The sequence below is a fragment of the Oxyura jamaicensis genome, chromosome 1, assembly GCF_011077185.1.
Source record: "Oxyura jamaicensis isolate SHBP4307 breed ruddy duck chromosome 1, BPBGC_Ojam_1.0, whole genome shotgun sequence".
In the NCBI taxonomy this organism is placed as follows: domain Eukaryota; kingdom Metazoa; phylum Chordata; class Aves; order Anseriformes; family Anatidae; genus Oxyura; species Oxyura jamaicensis.
In genome coordinates, this window is record NC_048893.1 from 113,393,643 (window position 1) to 113,412,460 (window position 18,818).

An 18,818-nucleotide genomic window follows, 5' to 3' on the forward strand; every position below is an offset into this window, starting at 1 on the left:
TTGTCAACATTTTTGATTCTTACCCAGTGCTTCGGGTAAAGAAGCTCTGCTGGAAAGGGCGATGGGGCAGATACCAATCCTGTCAGCCAGGCATGATGCTCACAAGGTAGGTTTCCTCCTGCTGATGGGCAAGGTACAAACACGCTAAGCACACGGCCAAAACAGCACCAGTTTTCTCCCTGCTCTGAGCCCAGCAAGCAGTACAAGAAATTAGTCTTAGGCAACCTCCCTCTTCCCAGATCAACCCAGGGTTTTGACCAGGCACCTCCAGCGGCAGGCTCACAGGATGCCTCTCCACATCTGCTCCAGATCCTGCCCTCCTCTATGTTCCTCCATGTCTCTCCACATTCCTCCACATCTTTCCACATCCCCCCATATCTTGCCACATTCCTCCATGTCTCTCCATCTCCCTCTGTGTGCCTCCACGTCCCTGGCAGGTTGCTACACCTTGAGAAGAAATGGAGCACTAAATCAAGTGTTCTGCTGGGCTGGGTACTTCTTTTATCTTTTCCTTTCAGCAAGGACAAGGAGAAATGCCAGGAACGGCCCGTGCTGCCTAAATGCAGGCAGCCTTCCTTGCCTCTGAATGCTGGGTGTGCTCCTGCCTGCCCTATTTCTTGAGCTCAGCTGTGTTTGCTCCCTGGCAGGATCATTCCTTACAGATCCTGGCACAGGAACCCGGTCCTGTTCTGTGTCTCGGGTACTAACAATGGCATGTGCGTGCCCACAGTAATGAGAAGGAGCTGAAAGGTGGAGTGCAGAGCACCCTGATGTGAAATGATAGCGGGCTGGGAGCGACGGCACAGGAGAGCACAAGCATAAGCTACTGCGCGTTGGCTCACGGGAGACACAGCTCAGCCTGTCAGAATCAGGCACAAAGTGGTGTCTGTGCTGAGGAGAAGGGACAGGGACACAGGGGTGGTCTCAGACAGGGCTGAGCACTCATGGAAGATGGTTCCCCACAGAGGCAGGTCCTGGTCCCTGTCCATATCCAGTGCAGCTGGTTGTAGAGGGGACAGAGCGGTTCAAATGTGCAACAGGGAAAGGTAAGGCGCTGCGTTACTTAACAGGATTACCCTGCAGACGGGAAGGTGTTCCCTGGCTAAGTCCTGCTACAAGGCACGTCTTCAGGCTTCTGCTTCCTTCCCCCGGCCACTGCTGAGTCTTGTGCCTTGTGCAATGTGGCCAACTTTGCCAGCCCTGCAGGGGCTGGGGAAAAGGCACAGCCAGACAGGGATCTGCAGCAGGCAGTGGGGCCATGCAAAAAGTGGAGGCACTGAAAGCAGCCACAGCACATCTAAGATCCACAGCAAATCCATTGAAACCTCTTAGGGGTATGATTTATTTATTTATTTTTATTTTCTGCAGGCTGAAAATGCTGTTTGATGGTTGAAAATTGATGCAGGTTGGGGACCATGTGCAGCTAGCACCGACTGACATCTCTCCAGGTGGTGTTGAGGGCACAGCTGGATTTGGTGTCATCCACCCTGCCCTCAGAAGGTGTAGGAAATCTTGACTAGGAGCTCTTGACTAGGCTGATACCCCACTGTGAAACAAGGAGACAAATAGGTGTGGTGCTGTTGTACATTTCCATCGCTGTCCTCCTTCCCACCCCCTACCCAGTTCCCCCCCGTTTTTGTACTAGCAGTTACTGGGGAGAAACCACACTGTATAACCCAGATTTTCACTCTGAATGGCAAGTAGGGGATTTCATGGAAACATGGGGAGGGAGGAACAGGGCAGAGAGAGCTTCTGACATGCGCAGGAATCCCACTGTTTTTGGGAGCATCGAGGCATGAGCAGGGCTACCTGGAGAGCTCAGCAGCCACCTGCTGTCCCCAGGAGCTGTCGGCCCCTGAGAGGGTTTGAAAAGCATGAGTTTTTTCAACACTGTCTCTCTTCTACCTTCCAGATAGTGGCTGAGGAGTCTTCGCGGCTCTGGTGTAAGCCCACAGAAATGCCAAACCCACCTCCAATTCCAGACTAGCAGAAATGCAAGGTGATACACTGAGGGAGGGAATTTGTTGGGACAGACAGAAGCACTTGGTATGTGTGCTCTTGGGCTTAATCTGTGCCATATCCTGGAGTAAATATACAACAGGATAAGGTGAAAAAGGGTCTAGAAATGGCTTCCTCCAGTAAGGTGGCAACTGTAAGCTCGGGCTTTCTGACAGGCCACGCTGGCCTCAAGCTGCCCTTGCGTTTCTGCACCCCCACTGGAAGAAGCACTGCACAAACTTCTCCCCAGGCTGCTCCTCTCCAAGCACGCGGCGTGGCACAGCCAGGCAAGCCCTAACGCGAGAGTAAGCTGCTTTCGCTTTGCAAATTGCTCGTGGCATTTCCTGTAAACACGATCAAGATCACCTACGGGCTGTGAGCAGGGAAGCACAGTGATATTACAAAAATGTCTTCTGAAAGGGCAGGCTGCTTCATTTTTTCCATTGTTTCCCAGTTTCCATACTTAGGAGAGCTAAAAATTGTGGGCCGAGGTGGGGGAAGTCCCATACTGATTGAGAGGGGGGCAACCACAGCAGAAATTCAGTGCTGGACTTTCCAAAGCTGTCCATAACCTCAGCGTGGTGCAGTATTTTTTTTTTTTTCCCTAGAAAACTGTGGGTAAGAAAAGATGAGTTCTTTGATAGATTACCAGTCTCCTATCCAACTTCTGTACTCACTGCTCCTGAGGAAAACACACTTATGGTCTAATGTCAGGATAAAGAGCAAGCCTGAGGAGGATGTATAGGCAAGGAGAGTAACACAGAGCTGCTACCTAAATAAAATACAACCAATCTTGCGTGCTTGAAAGTTCCTGATTGAAGCTTCCCCACACTGTGACATTGGATTAGAGTGACTTAAGCAGTGCGCTTTGAAAAGGACAAGAAGACAGGTAAACAACGAAACCTCAGCCTACCTGAAGGTCTATTTGTTTTCTGATATCCTTGTCTTCAGGTTCACCATGGAGGGCCTTAACCATTTCCCTGTGACCATGAGGCCTAGAAACAGCATAAAAACCGATGGCTCAGATTCTCATGTGACCACAAACATCCAGGCTTTTAGAAAGCAACAAATATCACAAGATCCACGATAGATCACAAGAGCAAGGAACCATCACCAAACGTGCCGCTAACACAAAGCAAAGCAGCCTGACAGTGTCACCTTACACGGGCAAATACTGATGAGGTGCTGTAAGAACCGGCTTCAAGGACTATTTGAAGTCAAACTTATTTTCCTTTTGTTTGTCTTATGATGGTATTTGCCTACACCTCAGTCAGGACAGGGGGGTCACCTTGCCAGGAGCTTTATAAAATCCCTTTTTTTTGGTTTTCCTAGGAGGCTCACAATCCAGTCTGCAATGAGGTCCAGTGAGAGGGACCTACAGGACTCCATCAATGAGCCAAGAAGATCCACAAGGGCTGGATCTAAATTAATGCTCCAGAGTAGATAGAGGAAAAGACACGCACACACACAAAATCTACATGATGTATTATCACAAAAATGTGAAAGAAAGCTAAATAATCGGCGGCAGCCAACACAAACTGGCAAGTTCCTGGGCTTTACTGGCGCTCGGCCAGAGGGGTTGGTGCCATCTGGCCCGCAGCCGTGCCGGAGGCTTCGATTAGATGAGGAGTAGCACCTGATGAATGAGCAGGCACAGATGCGGGGCAGGTGGAAGGGGCACGAGGAGGGGAGACAGTGCAAGACGGAGCCAGTCGGGCAGCAGCACGCTTGGACATGCACAGCTATTAGAGTGAAATCTCCAAGGCTTAATTTTTTATTGCAAATTTCTGAGCCCACTTCCACCAAGTTCTGTCTTTTTCCAAGAACGGTCAAAACTCTCCTTCTGCTGCGCACAAGGGCTTCACGTCACAAGGGACTGTGGTCTCTTTTGAGAGTCCTCATGCCCTTTTTTTAGATCAGAGCATTCTGGGACTATCCCAAGGAAAATTTCTCATACTCTGCTCCTGCAGATTAGCCTGGAAAGAGACTTGTAGAAGGGACAGCTAGTTAGTCTGTTCCTAAACCTCCCATAACCCAAATCTATTTTGACCCAGCAGGATCAAAATAGCTGTAGCTGAGCAGGTTGGGTTTTCACCTCAGTCCTCCCCCTTCCCCTCCGAAAACCACATGGCACACACACAGAGTTTCGTGTGGGATGTTTCTTTGCTGTTCTCGGTGTCATCTGAAGCCATTACCCCAGGTTACATATTGACCCACGGTGTTATGCCCAGTGAGCAGGAAAACTGGCAAGCAGGCAGGCATTGTGCACGGCCCGCCCGATACACCTGCTTCCTCAGCGTGGTCAGCAGCTCTCGCAGAAATTTTACAGAGCATTTTGCCTTCTGGCAGCAAAGCCTCAAGGTGAGATGGCAAGGCAGAGGGCTGGACCATAGTAAAAGGATAGTATCAGACAGTTACTGAATCAGAGAAGGGTTTCTATGCCTTCTTCTCCTGACCAGGATGAGGATGGCCTAAGCTACCCCAACCAGCGTGAAGCCTTCACACTCAGGAGGTACCAGAATGAGCAGCACTGTCCTGAGGAGCTTTTCAGAGCCCACAGTATGCTGGAGACAGGCTCTCAACAACACAGACCTCATGGCCATCTAGGAGACAGGGCTGGAGACAGTCACACCTAAAGCATGGGCCAGGCAGGGACAGACAGCCCCAGGCGGAGCCGACATTGGTCTCCTGGACCCAGGGGCTGGGTGGGGGAAGGCCCCAGGTGAGTCTGGCCCAGGCTATTAAGGGTTGTTAGTGTCCTCAAGGCCCTGACAGATGTAAATGTAAGGGGAAGAAGGGTGTATCTCCTTTAAAAACAAGTCATTTCCCTCCCCTTAGATTACATCCTGAAGGGCACCAGATATGAAGCCTTCCTATGGAAGCACCAGCTCCCTAAGTGGTGCCTGCAGACTTGTCTGCGTGAGGAATGTCTGGAGGGTGGTCCTTCAGGCAAAGTCTGCCCTCATAGCAGGGAAATCCTGCTCATATAGCTGATGTTTGTTCTTCAGCATCAGTTCCTCACAGCACGTGATGCGCTCCTTACAAACAACGCTAATGGAGGTGCGGAGCCCAAAGATAGGAAATGCTATGATTAAGGCCACCTGTGGCCTTACATCATCGCCTTTGTCTCTCTGCCTTGGGAAACAATTTCTAATTGCCTGCTCCTCAAGTTCTTACCTCACTCAGAGCATGAGATGGCCAGTGCACTGCTGTTTTAGTCTTCGGCCTGTGCTGTACCCATGAACATGTGGCTGCAGGCCTTGCGTGCTGCACCTCTCCAGCACTGCTCTAAAACCCAATTATTTCACAACGTTTTCTGAACTCCCCAGCACTAATGTGTCATGGTGTTTGCCAAGTGGTCTCACCCAACTTCACAAAATCCATTTAAAGCTGGAAAAATGAGGAAGAGGTAAGATGAATGGATATACTAGTTTTGGTGCTGGAACTAGAAGTGTGACGCTCTCAGAGCCTGAGCTTTCCCAGCACTCAGCATTATAGAGGGCTCAGTGTCTTTAAGGACAAATGGCACCACATTAAGTTGCATCAGAGAGCCTGCAGCATGTCTGCAAGTCAAATTCTGCTGCTTCCACTTATAGCCAAACTGAAGGAACAGCTGGTTACAGTTTGGTGTCAGCCAATTTTTTCCCATTGCAACATAAACTTTGCAGATTAGGTTCAAATAGAGTTGCAGTCTCTAAGACATCATTTTTGAGATTCAGACTGGGAAAATATACAAAATTTGTTTTACAGTTCTGTGCACTTTACGATACACTCTTAAATACACTTACTTGTATTTTACATGTATATGTATTTTGGGCACCCCTGTTACCAATCTATACATAAGCAGACATGCAACTAGCACATTTCAGGAGGCTTTGTTGGCAGCAGAACAATTGTAGGAGTCTCCAGCTTGGTTTCCATTCTGTGTTTGAGAGCAGTGTACACTCAAGGCAGTAAGTGCTTTTCTATGTGCCCTGTGCAGGCTTGACACCCTGGAGTTGTGAGGAAGAGTAAGAGGTCAGCAAGCATCTTTCTGCCAGCCCTGCCTTCTCCCCTTTAGCTCCCTGGCTGTCCTCTCCTGTGACTGCAGCTGAAGTCCCCATCATTTCCAGCCAGCCTTCCCCCAGCCAGAGCTATCAGCCTTGCAGTTGGCAGCACTCAGCCTCTCTAGAATCTAAGGTCTAACAAGCTCAGACAACTGAGGATTAGCTGCACGGTTCTCCAGACACAATACAGTCCTCCCCAGGTGCCCTCAGCTGCTCTGCCAAGCACCAGCCTGTTGCCCTGTGCCCAAGCTCTGGCTCCTTGCAGCTCAGATCTGCTCCTGGTTCCAGTTCCTTTCTCCCAGCACAGATTCCCTAGCATCCTGACATTGAAGTCTAGTCTCTGATAATGCTCTCTTCTTGCCCTTCAACTTCTGTTTAGCCTTGTCTCTTCAAAGAGGAAAACCAACCTTTGTCTGCCACCCGTGTCCCACTGAAGATGTCCCTCTGTCCTACAACACCAAAGGCCAAAGCACTGCTCCCTTGGACAACCTGTCCCTTTGCACTCCGCAGAAGGACCTCACCTCTCCTCAGTCTTTCCTCTCAAATTCCTGGGGGAAACCTCAGCCCATCTCCACCTCCTTTCCCAGATATCTCCTCCTCTGTCCTTTCTCTGAATCAGACCAGACTCTCTGCCTTCCCTTCAGAAACTCTCCTGATACCCATATCCTTTTCTCTCCTGCTTATGTGCCCCCATCTCACAGAGCCAGCTGTATGTCCTTTGAACTCATTCTCACACATTTCTCAAAAACTGGGCACACGTAACAAGCAAAACTCTGCCAAACTGTTTACCACAAACGGAGTGCTCTTCCCTTTACTCAGATATCCTTTTAGCTCAGGAAGGAAATACCACGTCTATATGTGCACAGGACAGGCTGCAAGCAGGTGTTTTGTGGTTTTTGTTGTTCAAGGGAGCAGCCGGATTTGCATTAGGGGCAGAAGGCAGAAATAAACCGAGGAGACAGATTAGGGACAACCACAACAGGTGATGTGGAAATGCCCCTCTTTTCCCCCCGTGCTTTACCAGTGACCCATCTAAATGGACATTTGATTAAAAAATACCAGCAGTTCTTCCTCTTGGTGGTAATGAAGACAGAATACAAGTAGTTCCCACCCTCTCCAAAATGAGGGTGACCAGAGGTGAATGACTGAATAGCTGAAGCAGTTTCTTCACTGATCATTATCAATCAGGCCGGCATCATTCAGCATGGCTAATTCCACCCACCACAGGTTTGTTTTGAAAGCAAGATGATGCCATTACTTGTTGTGGATGCCCTGTTTAGGCATGTTGCAGTATTGCCTAAGCTCAGCAGGAAAGAGAATAGCATTGCCAAGGGCAGGTGATGATATCATTTCTGACTGAAAGCAAGGACATGTCTTTCCCAGCACCTATGGGGAGTAGAAACACCGGCAATAAGCAAGCAGCAGGAAAGAGGGGAATCGCACGTAGTCCGATCCTTTAGGAAGGTCCTGATACAGCCGAGGCCCCGAGCCCATGCCCAAGCCCCTGTTCATGAGTGGCCCCCTCCGGCTGGGGCCAGGCATACCAATATGTCACCGAGTCAGGGCCACGATAATGGGGAAATACCAGACAGAAGCCCCGTCTTGAAACTCAGCAGGCCCCCAGACAAGCATCCAGCTATCTGCTCCAGAGACGTGGGTAGGAAGGAGCAGACCAACTGGAGAACAATGGTATCTGTGATTTATTTTTGTACGGTGCCTACAGCTCCCTGATCTGTGACAGAATGTAAATACGTATTCAACACATCAAAGAGAGAAAATTCTTGCAGGCAAGCAACATTTTTTCCTAGCTGAAGCGCAGCTATTGCATCAAGACTCGGTCACCCCCTCCTTCAAAGGATGCCATGCAACCAGGTGGCAACCAGTCTTCCAGATCTGGGTCCTTAAATCACACCTGGGAGGAGGGAACAGAGAGGGCTAGTCCCTGAAGCATCACAGGACAGAATTCATCTGCAGTCCCAAAACAACTGCAGATGGGAAATGGTAAAAGAAGAGGGAAGACGAGGAGGAAATTCCTTTTTCCTTTGAAAGCATCTGTTTGAGCACAAATAGGAAACAACGGCCTAAAACATTTACACCTGAGTTAGCTGTATATGGAAAATGGGGAGAAGAAGGCATTTCTAGGACACAGTTTGCCTCATCCTTGGGTAGACGATGTCTAAAAGAGACGCGATGACTCATGGCACGGGAACGCCTGCTATTCCCTACTGACGATAAAGGGAGCCCAGAGCAAACAGAGCTATCTGCAGGCGCTCACGGCGGGACGAGGAACACCCACCCCATCTGCACCATCCCCAGGTGCCTGTAAAGACCTCCTGTAAACGACTGAGTCACGGTTGCTTGATTAAAAAGAGATCGTGGTCACACAGAGGATTGTCTTCAGGGTCACCCGCAGGGTTTCCTTGGGAAAATATGGTGATGTGGTTGATTTGCTTTGGGAGGCCGGGCAGAGCCACAGGCTCAGCTGGAGAAGGACAGGGGCTCAATGGCTATGGTAACACAAATCCTCTCCTTCAGAAAGGAACGGAAAAAAATAATAAAATCTTCGTAATTTGCTCAGAGAGACTTTTCGCAGTCACTTGAGGGAATCCCTTGATGCCGCCGAATAACCTTTAAAGCGGAAGGTGGTGGCTGGCAGGGTTTTCTGACAGGCACCGCCGGCACGTCACCAAGAGAAAGCGGCGTGATTCAGGAGCGCGGTGAAACCCCAGTGCTTCGCTCGGGGAAATCCTTTCACTGCATCCTTTCGCAGGGCAAGGCCAATGCGAGGGGCAGCCAGCTGCAGCCAGCAGCCCGTGAGGAGGAGGATGGGGGGACCTTTTCTTTCTCAGAGCTTTTGAATGCCAACATCTGGGCTCTCCTTCCTCCTTGCCCTTGTCCCCAGAGCGAATGCAGGGCAGCAGAGATAGCAGCGTTACACGGGGCAGGAAGCGAGGCGCAGCAGTTAAAACCTCTCTGCTGCTCGAGAGGAAGCACGGCAGCAGCACCCTCTCAGCAGCGGCTGCTGTGTCATTTCCCTCACTCGGTGGCCTTGGCTCCTCGTGGCAGTGGGTGGTGCAGGTGTGGGGTGGGCTCCAGCTGAAGAGCCCTCTCCTGAGCCCCTGGGGAGCACGCTGCAGATGCGTCTGGGAGGACCCAAAGGAGTAAGGGCGTGTTAACCCAAACCTGGACCCGCACCTGGCTGGATGCTGGCTGGTCCCATGAAGACCCTTTTCAAGCGCCTGGACTCTGCATTTCCCACAACCTGTATTACCCAGGACATTTCTTTCCCCCACTATAATCTGCTGTATCCTGCAGCTTCTCCTTTGATAATGGCAGTTCTTAGGTCTATAGCTCCAGCGCACCACGTTCTCAGTGGCCATGCAAGCATCGTACCATTTGACCTTGGTATTTTCCAGCCTGCATTGCAGCACCGTTTCCCCTCTTTGTTTCTTCTAATGAAGCAGAAGAGGCAGCTGCTATATCGAGGCACGTGGCCACTTCAGGAGCACAGCAAGATGTTCGTGTACAGATAAACTACAGAAAATACCTGCCTGAAAACCCCAGTGGCCACATGATTTACTTCAGCTCACTGCAGAGAGAGACTGACAAAAACCGAGAGATCGGATGTTCAAAAGGACACCAAGCCTCAGCTGTAAAAGGATTTCCAGAGACTCTCACATATTTTCAGCACTGAAAATAGAAACTGGGTTTTCTGAAGTATTCTGCCTGCTCACAGAAGTCACCTCTTGGGCTACAGGCACGGGGAGCTGAAACGCTGTCCCTTCTTTAGACGCTGAAGCACGGTTCGAGCTCTCCTGAAAGCTTCTGTCTCCTGAGGTGTCTTTGTGTGGGCTTAAGAGATTCCTCGACCTTTCTGGCATAAACTGCATTTAGTACAGAGCCATGCTCGTCCGTAGGTGCTGTTGCTGTGGCCTGCTGCTCAGAGGCACGCCGTCTCCAAGCAAGATCAGTGCAGTGTTCACTTCGAGGCATGCAAAAGTGGGTAGGCAGCAAATGGACGTTGCTATTCCTGGGCACACAGGAGCAAGATTTCCTCCCCTTGGGAAGCGTACAAATTTGGTCTCACTTGGTCTATGGCAAGGATGTGCTCAGTGTGCTCAGGCAGCCAAGAAGTCCAGCAGCATCCTGGCTTGCATAAGAAACAGCGTGGCCAGCAGGGCCAGGGAGGTGATCGTCCCCCTGTAATCGGCTCTGGTGAGGCCGCACCTCGAGTACTGTGTTCAGTTTTGGGCCCCTCGCTACAAGAAGGACATGGAGGTGCTCGAGCGAGTCCAGAGAAGGGCAACGAAGCTGGTGAAGGGCCTGGAGAACAAGGCTTACGAGGAGCAGCTGAGGGAGCTGGGACTGTTTAGCCTGGAGAAGAGGAGGCTCAGGGGCGACCTTATTGCACTCTACGGGTACCTGAAGGGAGGCTGTAGCGAGGTGGGGGTTGGTCTGTTCTCCCACGTGCCTGGTGACAGGACGAGGGGGAATGGGCTAAAGTTGCACCAGGGGAGGTTTAGGTTGGATATTAGGAAGAACTTCTTTACTGAACGGGTTGTTAGTCACTGGAATAGGCTGCCCAGGGAAGTGGTTGAGTCACCATCCCTGGAGGTCTTTAAAAGACATTTAGATGTAGAGCTTAGGAATATGGTTTAGTGGAGGACTTGTTAGAGTTAGGTCAGAGGTTGGACTCGGTGATCTTGGAGGTCTCTTCCAACCTAGACTATTCTGTGATTCTGTGATTCTGTGAAGGATGCCTTTTAAAAGAAAGATAACCTTTCCAGCTTATCTGGGGCTAGTGTTTACGTGTCGGTGGTATTCTTGTTGCCACAACTAAAAAAAAGTTCTCGGTCCTCCGATGTGTCCTGTCCTTGATGAGCCCTTTGCCAGAGAAAAAAAAAAACTGTGAAGAGCAAGTCCTGGGAACCTCTGCCTACCTTTTGTTTTAATAGCAAGGATTTTACCACCATTAGTTGTTCACCCTTCTTTATGCTTTGTGATAGTACTGGGCCTTCTCTTTAATGTGAGCAACCATTGCAAATTATTTTTTTTTCAGTATCCACACCAAGATATCCAAGAACCCACACCGAGCATTTTGGTAGCAGCGTATCATATCGCCTCCAGGTCGTCTCAAAGCCTCTCACCCGCCTGCCAGATTTGTTCTTTTACAGGGCTGCATAACACACGGTGCGGCCCTGAGCACTGCTGCTGACACCAGTTCTGGATCACAGGCCTAAGTTACCAGCTCTTTGGCACCAGATATTCACAGGGTATCCTTGAAAAATGAATTAAAAGTTTGCAGAACCTAAGGAACACAAACTGATGGTAAGAAAAATAAAAGCAGGAAAAGCTAAAGGAAAGCTAAAAGGTTCGCTTGTTCTTTGATCGTTTTCAGTACTTCTGCAGGATTATTTATTCAGTGCTGAGAGATAAAGGCTTCCTATTTACCATGGGAGATCTGATGTTTTCCCGTTCTCTATGCAAAGGAGCCTGACCCCCCACCTTGTGTCCTCTAGATGCCTGTCCTGAGCGTATGAGATGACACGCAAAGGGAGGAAGAAAGGCGCAGCTCGGTTTCACCCGTTGACAACGTTTCACTTTGCATGACAACTTAAACCCGTGCTTAAGGAGAGATGAGGGGTCCCAACCCATCGACCAAGCACGTGTCTCCACCACAAGGCTGGAATTTCATCCGCGTCCCTTCGCGAGAGCTCCGGAGCGTCCTCACTTCTTAATAGCTAGGCCAAAAAGGAAAGGCAATTCTCACACTGAGTGACCAACACCAGCCCCTCTGCAGGCAAAACAGCTGAGAAGAGTGAAGAACAAGACCAAACCGAGCCAAATTTCATGGGAGACCAGTCAACCACACTGAAAAGGGAAAACCAACTCTGCAGCACCTTTGTGCTCCCAGGTCCTGGTGGAGCATCTAAACTTCGGAGGCTTCCCACGCACAGCTCATGAAACCCCACACTGCAGCCCGTGTTGCTGGATGTTAGATCAGTTTTTCTTGGCTTTCAGTCCAGCTCCACGGCATGTTTATTTTTTACGGTAGGTTTGTAAATATCCATGCGGCTACCAACAATGCGTACTTTCAGAAGCAGCAAACCTTATCTCGGTTTGTTGGGAAAGCTTTCCAAATATTACTTGTCTTTGTGGAGTCAGAAGAGGGAGAAACTCTGTGTTTTGAAGCCAAATTAGGCTGCTGGGTGCTACGAAGCTATCAGATTATCCAGAAGAGGCTTCATGCACAACCGTACTCTAAGTGGTGTCTCGCACGCACTGCCATTTACCACGGGCCCTAAGAAACAAGATGAAAGCTCCTGGTGAGTAAAACCAGGTGTCTAGCTGCACCATCTGCTGCGGGAACTGAAATTTTTACCTGTTTCGAGAAAAAAAAAAAAAAAAAAAAAAAAAAGGGGGAGAAGGAGATGGACAAGACTGCCAGCAGCATCATCTGAGCAAAGCTGGAAAGAAAAAGCCTCACCCCCCAAACTCCCGATGGAAATGCGGTGGGAGCTGCTAGGGGACCCGTTGTTCCTTCTGTAGGACTGCCGGCGTGCTTTATCTGCCCATCTGGGCTGCAGAGGGGAGACTACAACCCGCAGCGATGCTGACTAAGGTTCGACCTTAGAGGAAAGGCACGGCGTGTTCCTCCGGGACCAAAGCGACCACAGGGTCAGGGGCCGGTGGAGAAGCCAGCAGGACCGTGCTGTGTTTCTGTGACTCTGGATACGTGATTGAAAGTGGTCCGCTGATACACACCTTAAGTGCATTAGGTAGCTGAAAATTTTTTGCCCACTTGCGAATTTCAAGTGGCCACACCCAGGAATGTGTTAATGCTGTTGTAGTTAGGGGTGGGACAACCGGTTCAGATAAAATAAAGAACAACCTGAAACTACACCCAAAACTCGAAATGATTCTCTCTCGTTCTGCTCACAGTTGTCTTGCCTTTAATCTTTTTTTTCTTTTTTCTTTTCTTTTTTCCCCCACGTACCTTTCCAAGGAGGAAGCAGAAACACTGGCTGTAATACAGCAAGCTGGTCTCATTTCAGTAACTGAAGCCAGCAAATATCACAAATCTCATAAAAAGTTGAAATTCCGTCTCCAGAATGTTTTACACAAACTGTCGGTGCTTTATAAAATCCCTCTTAGATAAGTATTTCCTAGACGGCTTCCAGGTTTCAGACAAAGAAACGCAATTACCATGCAGTGATCACATTTGTTTGTGCCCTATGCTTGCCCTTCAAATCATCACACCTCGCTGCTGACAGGCGGCAGCGGCTGCAAAGCACCTCGCCTCCCAGGGCCCTTCCATGGCCCAGCTCGTCGTGATGGGAGATGCAGCTCAGGCCAGGACGTGGGACAGGAAGACCCGTCTCTGGCATCAAAAGTCACATTTCTTGAAGCACTTCTGGCTCCTGGACGTTCATGTGCTATAGCATGGGTTTGTGGAGGAGGGATGCTGGAGGAAATCACTATCATAGGGACTATTTAGTGGCCCCCTGGGCCAAGAAGTTTTCATGCACTCGTGTACAAATCAGGCCTAATCCCTGCAAGTGGCTGCTCAAGGCCTAGCAACAAGAAGGAAAAGAAATCGGAGCAGAAAAATTAAGAATGTGCTGAGACATCACCGAGGAGTCCTGCTTGTAAAGTAGTCCTGGAAGGTTCTTTGGTTTTGTTGTTGCTCATTAAAACCATATGTTTGCTCTGCCTTAATATTAGCAGGAATGCCCAGCTGCCTCTTTGTATCTTGTTAGCGGTCAGCCTGAAAAAGCAAAACCAGGGGCTTTGCTTGAGACAGCTCTCGGAAGGGGAATCCCTAACGCATGGGCTGAAGTTAGCCTGGTGTTTTGCTCCAGCTGCCTCAGGTACTCCAGTTACGTTTGGCTGGATATAGAAGGATAACAAACATGGAGTCGTCTGGCTAAAAGTGACTTCCCTTCCAGTGAGGCAGCATTTCTGTAGTGGCAAACGTCCCCGGCTTCCTATGTTTCTTTGATGCTCTGCAACCTTAAAAGAAATAAATAAAGCCACGGCAACAAAACCCGTGCAGGAAGCAGGCGGCTTGCTAGGCTGCTAAACCCCCCCACGGATTGTTTCACAGGTTTCAGACCCCAGGGACGTGGACTCCTGTGTTTTAGAGAGCCCAGCGAGGGGTTGGGGGCAAGAGCTTGGTGATGGACCCCAGCTCGGCATCTCCCACCCACTTAGCTTTGCCTCGTACCCAAACGTTGACTGCAAGGAGCATCTCGAGGCCACGAGCGGAGCCCAGCCCTGGTGACGCTGAGCACCCATATCCCTAGGGCATCCCCGTGCAACCCTGAAGCCCCGATCCTCTGAGGTCTGTAAGCACCCACAGTTTGGCACAGGCAGCACATAGGTGGAGAGCCAGCCACCAGCCCCAGTGTTAGCGGTGTGCTGGGGAGAGGCAGGGGCAGCGGGGACGGCTCCCAGACTTTTTAATTTCCACCTCTCCTTGCACATACTTTTCCATTTCTCCTCCTCTCCCCTTTTCCTCCCCGCCGCGCCGTGACCTTGGTGCAGAAGGAGCGCGGTTAATCAAAAAGGAAAGGAAAACAAGCGCAGCCTTGTGCCGCCACCTGCAAGCTGCCCCGAGCCCATTACCTGTGCAGTGCCAGACAGTGACGTTCGCAGCCACGGCGAGCGGAGCACAAACACCACCTCACACGAATGGCATGTGCGTAGGAACAAAAAACAACAACAGAATTCCTGTACACATTGCTTCAGACCCGACGGCTTTTTTTTTCTTTTTTTTTTTTTTTTTTTTTTTTTCTGTTATTTTGCCTCAACATGGTCATAGGGGTACGGCATCAATTTATTTTATTATTTCTTCAGCTATTTTTGTTCCTTGTTAGCTGGTTGTGCTGCTTTCTGAAGCTCTTTATGTGCTTACTTTAAAAAAGCTGAACAATATCGCAAAATTATAGAGAAGGCTCCTTGCTGGTTTAAAACCTAGGAAGTATTACAAGATGGTAAACACCAGATTGTCTCTACTTGCCTCTGGTTGTGAGCTCTCTGGTGCACGCTATCAAGTTGCGAAGCTCCCCCGTTGCAGCCACAAGAGCAGGAAACTCGTTTGGCTTTTGCTTGCATCCTGCACTGCGCCCATCCTCACTGCAGCAGCCGGCTAGCAGAGCTGCAGGTGGCTCCCACGGTGTGCAGGAACCTCAGGAGAGCTCACAACGTGAATCATATATGTATAAAGGACAGACCGAAGGCAGCTGAAACACTTCTGGCAGCAACATGCTCTTTGCTCTTTGAACGCTGCTCTACAGTGAACGTGCCACAAGTGCTGAATGGGCCAGGTCAGCGTGGGCATCTGCTGCTGCTCTGGTGCCTTACCTCCTCCTTCCCTCTGGAGCAGGGAATCACAGAATATCCTCGGCTGGAAGGGACCCATGAGGATCATCAAGTCCAACTCCTGGCTCCACACAGGACCACCCAAAATTCAGTGCCTATGTCTCAAAGCATTGTCCAAATGCTTCTTGAACTCTATCAGGCTCAGGGACATGACCACTGCCCTGGGGAGCCTGTCCCAGTGCCCGACCACCTCTAGGTGCAGAACCTTTCCCCGACACCCAGCCTGACCCTCCCCGAAGTGCAGCAGCCATCTGAAAGGCATTGCACTCATCTCCTTTGCAACAAGCCCTTTTCAGCATAACCCTCATGTAGCCAGAGCCAGCACCCTGGCACTTTTCAGCTCAGTGGCTGCCTGCAGCACTGGTGTTTCCCTGCGGGGAGGAGGACGTAGCATGCTTCTGTGACCCCTTCATTCCTCTTTAGCAGAATCCACAGCATCACCTGGGAAGTGGCCAAAGTCCCCTGTCAGCAATGGTGAGTCCCAGCTGAGAGGGGGCCGTGCTTGGTAGCCTCCAAAGCACATCAGCCAGAGATGAAGGCTTCAGCATCGCCTCACCATGCCCGGGGCAGGCGGCCCCATGCTCGCTGCTGTTTTGTCTTGCCTCTTGAGGATATCTGGTAGTTTCAGGTTCACAGTGGTAATACGTTTAAAGGGGAAAAAACAAAAGAGGTTCTTTAATTATAAGACCACCCAACTCTTTCAATTCACAGCTCTAGCTTTGTGTTCTTCAACGTATCAGCTTTTCACAGATCGTATTTTACCACGTCTCTGTGCTCTTTCCCAAGCCGAGGTTTGGTCAATGAAACACTAGATCATAATGAAACAGCGGTGGCTCTGCGCTCAGAAACGCAAGAAGCTTCTCTGACTGTGGCTTTGCTCTTATCCAATTTCAAAGATTCACTGGGAGAGTTGTGAAACTAGCCCACTCAAAGCATGAATCAGGAGCTTGCTCTGAGCTCCTACGCTGCGCCCGAGGAGGAAGCCTGCCCTCCCTCCGTGCTGAGTCAGGCCGTGAACCCACCCGAGACGCGTGTGCAGGGGATTCACGCAGCACCCACTTACTTCTCGCCACGACCTGCCTTGCTCCCCCAAGCAAATTCAGCCGTGTAGAAGGGGCAGCACTGCCCACACGTTTCCCATGTTGAAGCACTGGTTTCTGCACCTTCCTCTGTTTCCCCAGCCTCAGAGCCTTCCCCATCTCTCCCCAAAACCCCTTCACTCAAGTCACAGCAAGCAAGACCCCGTCCCCAGTGCCTGGCGAGGGCTCGCCCACCGCCCAATTACTCCCTCAGCCTGCTGCCCTTCCTCTGGGGCTGCTGCTTGCACAGAGTCCAGAGGCTGGGAGCAGGGATGGGCTTTGTTGCCTGCAACAAGTTGGGCTGGTTGCTGTTGCCTAAACAGAGGAAGGATAATTATAACTGGTCAGCAGTCCTCCACGTTTTATTTTTCCAACTGGAAAAAAAAAAAAAAAAAAAAAAAGCCTTTTTTGGCCCGAATTATCACAGCTGTACAGAAAGCACTCGTCCTCATCAGTGCTTTTTTGCAAGGTCAACATTCAGGGGATAGTTTTCTGCCCTTAATTTAATACTCCCCAAAGCATCCAAAAATCTTTATTAAAAAAATATATATATATATATAATATGTATTGGTGTTGGATATCATAAATAATAAAAGTGGGAGAGCTAAGTGCCATTTACATATTTGAATAGCTGCTTACATATTTTAGTCTGTTTAACAAACTAAAAGTAAAAAAAAAAAAAAAAAAAAGGATTGGCGATAAATTTCAGGAAAGGCACTGATGTTTTAAAACTTAGGCAATCTGTTTATTCTGAAATAGAGCTTTTGTTTCAAACTGCTTACATGTAAAATAGGAAAGGCGTAAGAAGAAAAACCTTGCCCTGAAGATGAAACACGCTCCTTGGTCTGAGCTTGAAAGTCTTTTGCTGACTCAGAACGAGGTGGGATGAGCGGAGAAGGGAACAGAAACAGACCCCAAACATTGCACGCCGGGTTTTTGCTCTTGCTTTTCCTTTACTGCAGCTCAGCTACCAGGCTAAGGATGTACACTTGTCCATTATTTATACGTCTATAATTAATGGGTATGAGCATAAGCAGTGACCTCTTGCATCCCGAGCACCGCGCGCTGTTATATTTAAAGCGAATCCAAGGACCTGAGTAAGCAGGCAAAGCGAGCGGCTGTTTGTTGTAGCAACAGCTCCTTGGTTTTTTCAGGGAAAACTTCCCATGGCCTGCCGACACTTACAGAAACGAGGGGAACCACCTTCCAGAAGTGGAAGGTGCTGACTCAGTTTTTCCCCTACCCTAGAGAATGGGAGGGTGAAAATACCCCGTGGTTACACGGGGAAAGCAGCGCATTAGGCACGTTAAAGGTGCACTCGCTTGGGCCTGAAAGAAGGCAGCTTAGTGCTCGAGGAAAGTGAGAGTGCCCCCCTCCCCACCCCAATATGCATTTCCTACCAAAAAAAAATCAGGGCTGGGAAGAGCAGGGGGGGATGGCGCGTCATGCTTGTGCCATCGCCAGAGCGGTGGGAAAACGTGGCAAGGCTCCTCACCCGCACCCAGCAGCGACCTGTTTGCCTTGGGGCACAACGGGAGAGCTCGTCACCTCCTGTGGTTTTGCCCAGAGACTCCTATTTTTGCAATCGCAGCCCTCGTCAGCTCGTCTGGGTGTTTGGAAGCTGCCTGCATTGAAGGATGCATTTTTCCCTGGGTCCTCTTCCTACAGCTGCCCCCCAGTTTGAATATCGCCGTGCTGCTTTCTACCAGAAAAACAACTGTATTTTTCAGGAAATCTGTCACACCTAAGCAGACTGATAAGCCATGCAGAAATTTTAACATGCTTGTTAAAGCTTTAAGAAAACAAATTTCCTTCCAACAAATCTAAAAAAAAAAAAAAAAAAAAAAAAAAAATCAAATTAAAAAGCCCTGGGCAGCAAGTTCATTGGGCTGGCTAACACGCAGATTTTTGTGACGCCCTTTACATGGGTATCATTTCCCTGCACTTCTGTAACTCTCTAATCTTTCCTCCTCGCGTTAACTTGCCAGAGGATTTGATGGCTCACCTGGGCTTGCTAGGCACGGACCCAAAGGTTATAAGGAGAGAAGGGTTCGAGGCGGTGCGGATCTGACCGGGTCACATCTGCGTTTGGAAAATTATGTTGTTCTTTGGGTGTTCGCATGCTTGCTGTTAGTTTTCGGTTCCTATTCCTTTATAGCCTCTGAAATAAAGGATCTCTTTCATGGAAGAGCGCTGCAGCCAAGTCATACCAAGTGTATCCAGCATCCACCCAACTCCAACAGAGTTCGTGAGCTAAGAAATGTTGTTGTTCAGCTATGTAACAATTCATTTGATACCAATAAAGTGCTGT

General features: G+C 49.6%; 1 long non-coding RNA gene across 1 annotated transcript; it reads right to left on the bottom strand.

The window, feature by feature from the left end:
* Nucleotides 1-1,466: 1,466 nt before the first annotated feature.
* LOC118156117 lies at nt 1,467-3,432 on the bottom strand. The gene is made up of 3 exons (XR_004746165.1): nt 2,912-3,432; nt 2,462-2,610; nt 1,467-1,546 (listed from the first exon to the last, which is right to left on the bottom strand). It is a non-coding gene; the product is annotated as an uncharacterized LOC118156117 (long non-coding RNA).
* Nucleotides 3,433-18,818: the final 15,386 nt, after the last annotated feature.